At 36.0% G+C, this 9,630-nt stretch overlaps 1 long non-coding RNA gene across 1 annotated transcript; it reads left to right on the top strand.

Annotated features, from left to right (window-relative positions):
• Positions 1-3,204: 3,204 nt before the first annotated feature.
• Positions 3,205-7,260, top strand: LOC311431916. Its single transcript, XR_014689705.1, has 3 exons — positions 3,205-3,458; positions 5,132-5,306; positions 5,688-7,260. It is a non-coding gene; the product is annotated as an uncharacterized lncRNA (long non-coding RNA).
• Positions 7,261-9,630: the final 2,370 nt, after the last annotated feature.

The following is a 9,630-nucleotide window of genomic DNA, read 5'->3' as shown; positions in this document are numbered from 1 at the left end:
AGTCCTTTTTAAGAAAATACTTGTGTAGGTTCATTTAAAAAAATTTTCATCCTAGTCAGAATGCACATTATTTGTCATAACCATATTCAAGGTAGCTATCAAGAATAATCCTATGGCTATTTATAAGCACAGTAATAATTTTACCATTTGAATGTAACACAATTAAAGTCAAGTATATGTCCATATATTCCCTGTCACGCAGCATGACATCTGCTCAGAAACATTTGGACGAAAAATCTTTCCACTGTGAAATATTGATTGAATAAACTAACATATTTAATGGGCATATCTAGATTTACTTCATAGTTCAAAAATAATATTAATGAATATTTTGTTTTGAAACAAGAGCACAAAACAATATGTTTCAGGCTTACTGAAATGTTTTGATTTTTTTTTTTTGTATAAAATAGGTACGATACAGTATTGTTTCACTGAAAATATTTTATTTTTTCAAAGTTATAAGTGAGTTAGTACATATTACATAATCATCCAAATGCTGAAGCCCAAAGCAATCTACTTCCAAATAACTTTTTGAAAATACTTTTCATTCCAGTTCAGAATTTCAAAGTTCAAAAGTAAGAGTTTTCCAGGGAAGAGAACCCAGACTGATTGTGATTTATTATAGAAGCAAAATAAATAGGGAAGGGAGACAAAAAGCACACATTATCCATTATTTTTTTTTTCCTGATTGTTTGCCTTTTCCCTTCCCCTATTTAGAACTTGTTGTACTTCACCAGATGCTTCACTGCAGCTCCTCTTTCTTTATGTAATCACCTTTCTTGCCTTTTCTTCCCACTGTATTTTGTTTCATCCTTATCAGGACCTCTCTTTGTTATTGCCTCAGTTGTTTGGTATCTGAAACATATTTCTCATTCTCACAGCACTAATTGGCCACTTTGGGATGGACAATAAGCCCATAAAGCTCTGTAGAAATGCTGTTAAAGTTCTAATCTTCATCACATTTAAACAACAGGGTTCTAAAACTGAAGGTAATGTGCTTTAAGAACACATAGTTTTGCTCTATTTTTATATTTTCTCTATGATTTTATAGTGACCATCTTAGTTATCTCACAATGACTCTTAAACTGCTAAATTCAGACTTACTTGAATTTAAGAAGAGATTTGGCCTACATGTATGTCAAATCTAAGACATAGGCATTATGTTTTAGATCAGCAGCCCATGGCATCAAAAGTTTATATTTTATTTTATTTTATTTTATTTTATTTTATTTTATTTTATTTTATTTTATTTTATTTTATTTTATTTTATTTTATTCAAGCAGCTCCTCCTGTTATCTCTGTTGTCCTGGTGACACGGTGCAGGCTATTCACAAAAATTCATTCATAGCTCATAACAGACAAAACCCTTACTGTCAGGAAATAGTTCTGTTCCAGAGGGTGGATCAGGGAGAGCACAGCATGGTCTGTGCTCTCAACCATGCTGTGTCTCTCTCTTTCCTCCATTCTTTCCTTTTTGACAGCAAAGGATGTACAGGCAGATTACCTGTGATGTCTTTCTGTTCTGTCTGTGCCTGAATCCACAGAACAATTACATTTTCTGCAGTCATCTTTATAATTCTCTTAGGTTAAGCTGGGGTTTTATGGACATACACAATTGTTTGCTGAATTATTATAGCTAGAGAAACTGTTTTCATAATGCAAATGAACATCACTTTTATTTCAGGCCTGACTATATGTTGATTACTTCTTACAAATTATGTTCATCTACAGTTGTCTTGTGATATATTTTCCACAGTACCTTGCTAATGTCCAGATTAGTAAAATGGAAGATAATAGTAAAAAATTGAAGGGACAGGAGCAGGAGTGGACAGATTCATTTAATGAATGAGTCACACAGCAGAATCAACGGGTTAAAAATGTAGCAGCTCCATTACATTAAAAGTTCATGTTTCTTCATATGGAGCCTGGATACATCTAGATGCTGATGCCCTGACAGTCAATTCAATAGTTGCATATAAGAACAAATGACTTTTTGCAAATGATATTTTTACAGCATTTTAAGTCAGCCCCGAAAACTGAATGCATATGACTGCACTGTATATGTCATATATATTAGCTCTGCTTTATGCCCAAATTACCCATTTCCAAGGAAAGAGCCTTTGGCTCTTTCCACTAATGTAGTCATGGAGAGTTTTAGATCATTCCTACTGCATTCATGACATATATGAGTTATTCTCAGCAACTTTTAGACCTGTGATAGTCACTCATTCTAGAGCAGAGAACAATGGATCACTGTATACTACAGAAAATTTCCTGAGAAAGTTGACATTTCCTATTTGAAAATATATAACATTCAAAAATTTGAATTAATAGAGGTCTCATCAAAAGTTATATTGTTATCTGTGGTGCAGATGGGCACCTTGCTGGGCAGCTGAACTACATCACAACTGTTCTTACTCTCCCTCCTTGAAAGAAGAGGGAGAGAAAAAAGTTTGATGGAAAGAAAAAGGCTCACAGGTGATTAAGAATAATTTAATCAAAGGGAAATGAATGAGGGAAAAACAAAACAAAACAAAAAAAAGCAAAAGGTGTATGGGAAAACAACAACAACAACAACAAACAAACAGGGAAAACAAAAACTAAAACACTTTCTCTCTACTTCTCATCAACAAGACCCTTTTTTGCTAAAAGTGAAAAAATAATTGGTGAGGCACTAGAATAGGTCGCCCAGAGAATTTGTTAATGGCCCCATCCCTGCAAGTGTTCAAGGCCAAGCTGGATGGGGCTTTGATCAACCTGGTCTGGTGGGAGGTGTCCCTGCCCATGGCAGGGGAGATGGAACTGGGTGATCTTTAAGGTCTATTCCAACCCAAGGCATTCTATGATTCTATGACTCTAAAAGTTGTGGAAAAGTATGTATTTGGTGATACTATTTACAACAAATTTCTACAATCGCATTGTTTATTGAAATAATTGATTTAATTTTAATTTTAATTTTTAAAATATGTTAAAGGTTAGAGGGTTAATTCTTATTGCCAACAACAATTACATAAAACTAGGGGAAATAAAATAATGAATGAAAGAGTGAACCTCCTCTCATCTGTTCTCCAGCTCTGTCAGGACAACAGCAAACTCCTTACAGCTGTGTTGAGTGCCCTTTGGCTCTCCTATACCTGCCCATCTCTAAATATCCCAGGGGCTCCCCCAACCTGGCTAGGCCCATGCCCCTGTATTAGTCCTAGGGCTGTCAGTCCCAGCCCCAGTGAGGCCACAGCAGGGTCAGGCTCCAACTCCCCACAAGCTGCCCTGATATGGCCGTCTCCCAGCCGGGCTCACCTGCAGGCCTGTGGCTCATTGCGGTCTCCTCCCAGCCCTGTCCTCAGGGAGGTGCCTGGTGGCTGAGGCTGGGACAGCCTGCATGCCTAGTGCCACAGACCCTTCTCTCTAGGGTGCTCCAGGTTGTCAGTGACTGCTCCAGTGACACAGAACCAGCAAAGGTAATATGGTTCAAGGGAGAGAGATCTTTGTGAAACTTCTCTGTAATTTGTTACTGTATCTGCTTTTTCCAATGTGAAAGTTTTTCCAGCTTTCACACTTGGTGTGAAAGAGTGCTGCATGGTTATCAGCTAATTCCAAAACGAAACAAAGGTACTTTTTACTTCTCCAGTGCTCTGAATGATGCATCAGTCATGCAGTTCAAAATAGTGTGGCAACTGGTTTGCATTTTAAGAGAAAATACATATAAAAACCTTACTTTTTGGTAACTGGTTAAGCCTATTCCTGTTTGATAGTGAAGATTGACTTGTTACACCTTAATAATTTAGTATTTAATTAATAAGTAATATTTAATAATTTAGTATTTTCTAAATAAAATTTCTAAAAACTCAAAAGAACACCCCCCACACTCCTCCAATACATCTTCTGTCTCAGTCCTAGTCTTTTTTTTTTTTTTTTTTTTTTTTCCAGATGCTTTTTTCTAGTAGGATTATTTGGTTTAATTTCTGTATTTGTTAACATAAACTCTACCAGTATAGCTAGAAGAAAAGATCTTGTGTCTTTTTGTAGCATGTACAATAACTCTTGCTGGATGTTGTATCATTTTCTCTACCTCTCCCAGTACATATGGTCTCCCTCTCTGTATATGCTTGCATGAATAGATTCTTTCAGTATTCATGTCATATGTGCTTATTTATTTATTAACAGTTGATAGTTCTGGACCTCATAGGGATAGTAGCTCTTTTATGGAGAAGGGATGACATTTGCAGATAGTATAGGAGTGTAACAGGAGTTATATAACGCCTCCTTCCATCACGTTCTACACAAGATAAATATCCTTGGGTCTAATAATGAGGATTTATGCTTACTGAGTCAGAGACAGACCTGAAATATGCCAGTGAGTAGCATGGTCAAGAAAAATAAGACAAAAATTCAAGATACAAACAGCTATTTCAGAAGCAAAACATACTAACAAAGACCTTGCAGATGCTGAGTGGTAGTATAAGGACCAATAACTGCACGACAATTCTCTAGGAAGTCCGCTAAGCTATTCGAAGCATGCAAGCTTTCCAAATGCTAGAGTTAGATAAGAACCAAGAGCCCTGGGAAACAGTCCCAAGTCCTCAGCTTCTTTATAGGGATTTGGGCTTTAGAGGCAACAGCTGAATTCTGGTTAGTACTGGAATTCCTGAAATCCTTGAAGTTCCCATTGAACCTAGAAAAACCGTGGTGGTTGCCTGCCCTGGGGAAACATGATGGGGGAGCATAGCCTGTCTGGCACAGCTTTTCTCAGCCGGCAGACCCTAGAAATATGCCAGAAGTCCAGGCAGGAATTGCTGTCTTCCATCTGTCTGGTTAAAGTCTAGCCATCTGGACAAAGAAACCTTTAGTTTTTTCTTTGTAGCTTCTTTTAAGGAAAAAAAAATAATAAAATGCAGATTTAAATGCTATTAAAAGAAGTTTAAAATGAACACAGCAATGAGCCCATCAACTAACATGCACAACTCAAATTGTGGTACTTGGACTTATGTTTAGTGCCTGTTCATTCTGATATTCACAATGGGACTAGTAAAGTGTTTTTTATTCATTGTTTCTAAAGTGGACATCAAACTTGAGGTCTCCAGAAGTGGAGAAAGAGTTTCTGGATGTTGCACGCATTCTGATTTACCTGCAGGTTTTATGCCTGGCTGTCTTTGTGAGGATATGGGGAGATCTGCCATCATGCTGCCCTTTGACAAGTCTCTCAGGGCCGTTCTCAGGTCAGAAACACACTTACAAAACAGATAGTCCCCTGTTTTGACACTCTACATCAGGATACAAGCAAGGTTGTGAAAGAAAGCTGCTGAGAGGTAGGTGTGTGTGTATTTTTTGTGTGTATTGGGGAGCTTCAGATGCCCATGTTCATAGTTCTAGGGCAGACCAGACTGAAGGCTGTTTTGTGTACCTCAGATTTCTTTAATGGAATGGGGAATCTGGCTGACATGGAGTTTCTGATTCCTCAGTGTGGACCCAGGTAATCTGAAAATGCCAACTGTAGTAATTTGGGCATGCAGTTTTGTAAGGGAGTATTTTTATTTCACAAAACTGACTATGCCATTTCTTTAGAGTATAGCTAGTTTGGATATGCAAATATTATTGTTATAAGTAAGAACAGACATGGGTAGCTGCTATGGTCTAAAAGATAGCTAGGAGAGGAAACAATTTTACTTATTTATTTAATCTGTCCACAGCCTTAAACTTTGGCAGTACTGCACTGCTAAGGACGTGGCAGTACTCAAAAATGTGCACTCCTTGGAGACAGGCATGGTGGACAATTCCTGTGTTGTGGAGAGAAGGAACGACACTTGAAAAGATCAAATCAGCATTATGCTAGAGAAGCGTTGAGATTAGGGTACTGAGGGAATCCTAGCAGCTGACTACTGATTTAGGCCACTAAGAAGACAGATGGCATCCTAGATCTTATTTTTTTCTGTCCCAAGGGGTGAAAGAACTGCATCAGAGCTGCTGATGGTTCCATCATCATTTTCAAGCTGATAACTCATGGGGCTCTAAAATTAACTAAATGCTTCTGTAATTAAGGAGGCTATGCTTACTTTTTGGCCTTTGAGATACAGCATTTCTGGGCCTGTAGACTCAGCTTCAGAGATGAACGTTTCACAAGCTGGTTGAAGCTTGTTATTGTTGTTTCACGGTTATGGATAATCTTTCAGACAAGACAGTTTTGAAAATGATGAAATTCTGGATTTTTCCATCCTTAACAAGATTCTGTTGAATCAGTATTTAAAAATATGACAGGATTGTTAATGTTGTGGACAATTCATAGGAAAGGAACATTCTGTAAACAAAAGGAAATAGTATGTGTATCCATGTCATGCATAGATAGTCATAGAAATAAACTCTGCTTATAACCTCTGATTATTGCATGTATGGCAAGACTTCTGGGAGGATGATGAAGAATTGTACTAGGCTCCTTAAAATGTATACTGAATAACCTCATTGCTTACACTCCTCAACAAAAGCAAGGTGTAAATTCCATTCAAGCAAAGCTAACACTTTTCATTCTGTTTTAAAGCAATCTCTTACCTGGCAGATGGGTAATTTTGTCTTCACTTACATGTGTTGAGGTGCAAATTAATTTTCCCTCCATACTGCAAGCTATCCCTTTTTGTAAGAGAAATTGTGACACTAAGATATAAATTCATTTCTGGGCTAGGACAATACATTTACTGAAAGTAGAAATATGTTGGACTCCACAAATACAGAGCTGTTCTAAGTTTGTGCTATTCTAATACTAAATATACATGGAAGGATAAAAACAATTATATTGGTACAGGTGATTGAATGTTTAATATTTTTTGTGACTTTTCCTTAGAAATAAACTATACATTGTTGTACCATTATATTAATATCACTTAGTATAGTTACTTTTAGGTATGACGTAGCTACTTATAGAAGTAATCAAGCAGTTGGTAGACAGCATGATATAGCTGACTGAAACTTAGAATTCATTTAATAAGAGATGTTAACATTAGGTAATTTTCCTGTGAAAGGAAGCTTCTTTGAGACTGGTGTTCATTATGATTAATTGTATATTTTGACATACATTCTGTCAAAAAGTATTATTATGAAAGTGTAATATGACATTAAAATACCAGTAGATTATATATTTTTTTCACATCAGAAATATCTCCTAGTATGTAGAGATCCCAAATTATTTTCTTTTCTGCTTCAAAATGTGCCCTGTCTTTTCCTCACAGTCTTTGGGAGTAAAAAATGAAATTTCAGAATTTAAACTTCAACTATTAAAACAAGATAAAATATTTTTAACAGAAATAATAATAAAAATTATGTATTTTCACAAGTAATTTATTTTTATTCAAACAGCTTTCTGATACCAATTGTTTTCAAAATAACTTTTATTTATTGTCACATTTTTACCTGTGGTATGGTGCCAGAACAGTATTGCAGGGAATTTAAAAGAAGATCAAATATTATCAGAATGGAATACAAAAACATGTACATTTTTGTCTTTTAACAATAACAACCACAAATTAAAAGTGCATGATCAGTTTTCTAAATTAGTATGAATTAGAAACACAAAATTTGATAGATTTGAAAAGCAACTCTATTTTTTTCCAGAAACTTGCACGGTTTTATAACTTCATGCATACTGAAAATATTAAGACATATATTAAACTTTTAATTATTCTAGAATAACTACAAAAACATTTAGTTTTAGAGGAAAAATGCACTTTGTAGGCCTAACAGCATAGTTGGCACAGGCAAAAAATACACTTTTGATAGAGAGCAACAAGGTTTAGTAACATTGATACCAATGGAAAGCAGTCACAATTTTACCTAAGCATATGTTCTTTCTATCAGAATGAGTGGTAAGATGCAGGTTCTTATACCTGTTAAAATTTTCTGCATGCAGACTACTAAATCATAGAATCATAGAATGATTTGGGTTGGAAGGAACCTTCAAGACCATCTAGTTCCAACCTTCCTGCCATGGGCTGGGACACCTCCCACCAGACCAGGTTGTTCAAAGCCCCATCCAACGTGGCCTTGAACACTTGCAGGGATAGGGCATCCACAGCTTTTCTGGGCAACCTGTTCCAGCGCCTCACCATCCTCTAATCTAAATCTACCCTTTTTTAGTTTAAAACCATTGCTCCTTGTCCTATCACTACACTCTCTGACAAAGAGTACCTCTCCAGCTTTCCTGTAGGCTCCCTTTATGTACCAGAAAGTCCCTATAAGGTCTCCCTGGAGCCTTCTCTTCTCCAGGCTGAACAACGCCAGCTCCCTCAGCCTGTCTTCATAGGAGAGGTGCTCCTGCCCTCTGATCATCTTTGTGGACCCACTCTAACAGGTCCATGTCTTCTGTATGCTGCAGACCACAGACCTGGATGTCTGTGACTTGGACCTTACTCCAGGTAGAGTAAGGTCCTTACTCCACAAGAGAGGAGTACAGGGGGAGAAAAGCTTTATATATATATTTTTTTCAGTGTGTAGAAATGTCTTAAAATTGAAAAAAAATATTAAAAAAAGTATTTTTTCTTAGTCTTTAAGACACATGTTGGATATAGCCAATATTTTTATATGTGTATACTTATTAGCTATATATTGAGCATATAAGTAAATAGTCCACCAGCCATATTACAGATACATAAGATCTTCAAACCAAATTATGCCAGCTATAAGGAATTATGAAATGTTATGTCTGTCTTTGATTTATTGCTTTTTGCTGTTGGAATTTGTTTCAAACTGGATCAATCCTGTCAACAGCCTGTGCTTTATAGGCTCTGTAAATAATCAAGCCTAAATACATTTGTAGCTACCCATCTTGTCATATATACCTAGTGAGCAATCTATTTCTTGTGAGCAATGAAGAAAGAGGATGTATTTTGAAGGACTTCTATTTGGTCTGTATTTGTTGCTGCCTTTGGCTTCAGCACAGCAAAACATTTAAACACACTTCATTGCTTTCCTGAATTAAGGCTTCAGAAAATAGTTTTCCACTTTTGAAGAAGTCTGAAGAAAAAAAGCTTAGGAAGCTTTTTTCTTTTCTTTTTTTTTTTTTTTTTTTTTTTTTTTTTTTTTTTTTTGTTCCCAAACCCACGTGCAAATAGCCTCTATTCATGTTATCCAATTCATGCAGTAAATATGCATGCAATGCATATTTGAAGCTCTTAAATTTGGCCAAACCAGAAATGAAATGAATATCCACACTAAAAGTTACTTATTAAAAATTCTCTTGAAATTTCAGTCATCTCAATCATTTTTATGCTGAGGCTTTTAAAAAATGGGGCATAAGTGTTTTTGTAAGAGGAAAATGAACTCTATTAACTTCTTTGAGAAAAGTTTTCTTAACAACACTTCCGTAGTCATCATTTTTGGGTATGTTTTAGGCCTGAAAAAAGTGCAGGCTGATGAATGCTATTTCAGAAAACACTGAATAACTGAAAGTATTTTCAGTTTGCAATACAATTCTAAATGTGACCTTAATAACAACTGTTGGTAGTGTTTTATCTATAAAATACACTATTTACACCCATTTCTGCTACTGTGTTCAGAGCTGTTATGACTACAGTACCCATTTCGCTCAACAATCCACTTACTTCATTATGTTTTTGTTTGAGGACAAAGAACTTTGACCTCACTATGTAG

The sequence above is a fragment of the Aythya ferina genome, assembly GCF_964211825.1.
Source record: "Aythya ferina genome assembly, chromosome: 2".
In the NCBI taxonomy this organism is placed as follows: domain Eukaryota; kingdom Metazoa; phylum Chordata; class Aves; order Anseriformes; family Anatidae; genus Aythya; species Aythya ferina.
The sequence above is the reverse complement of the archived record's forward strand: the minus strand, read 5'-3'. Positions and strand labels throughout refer to the sequence as shown.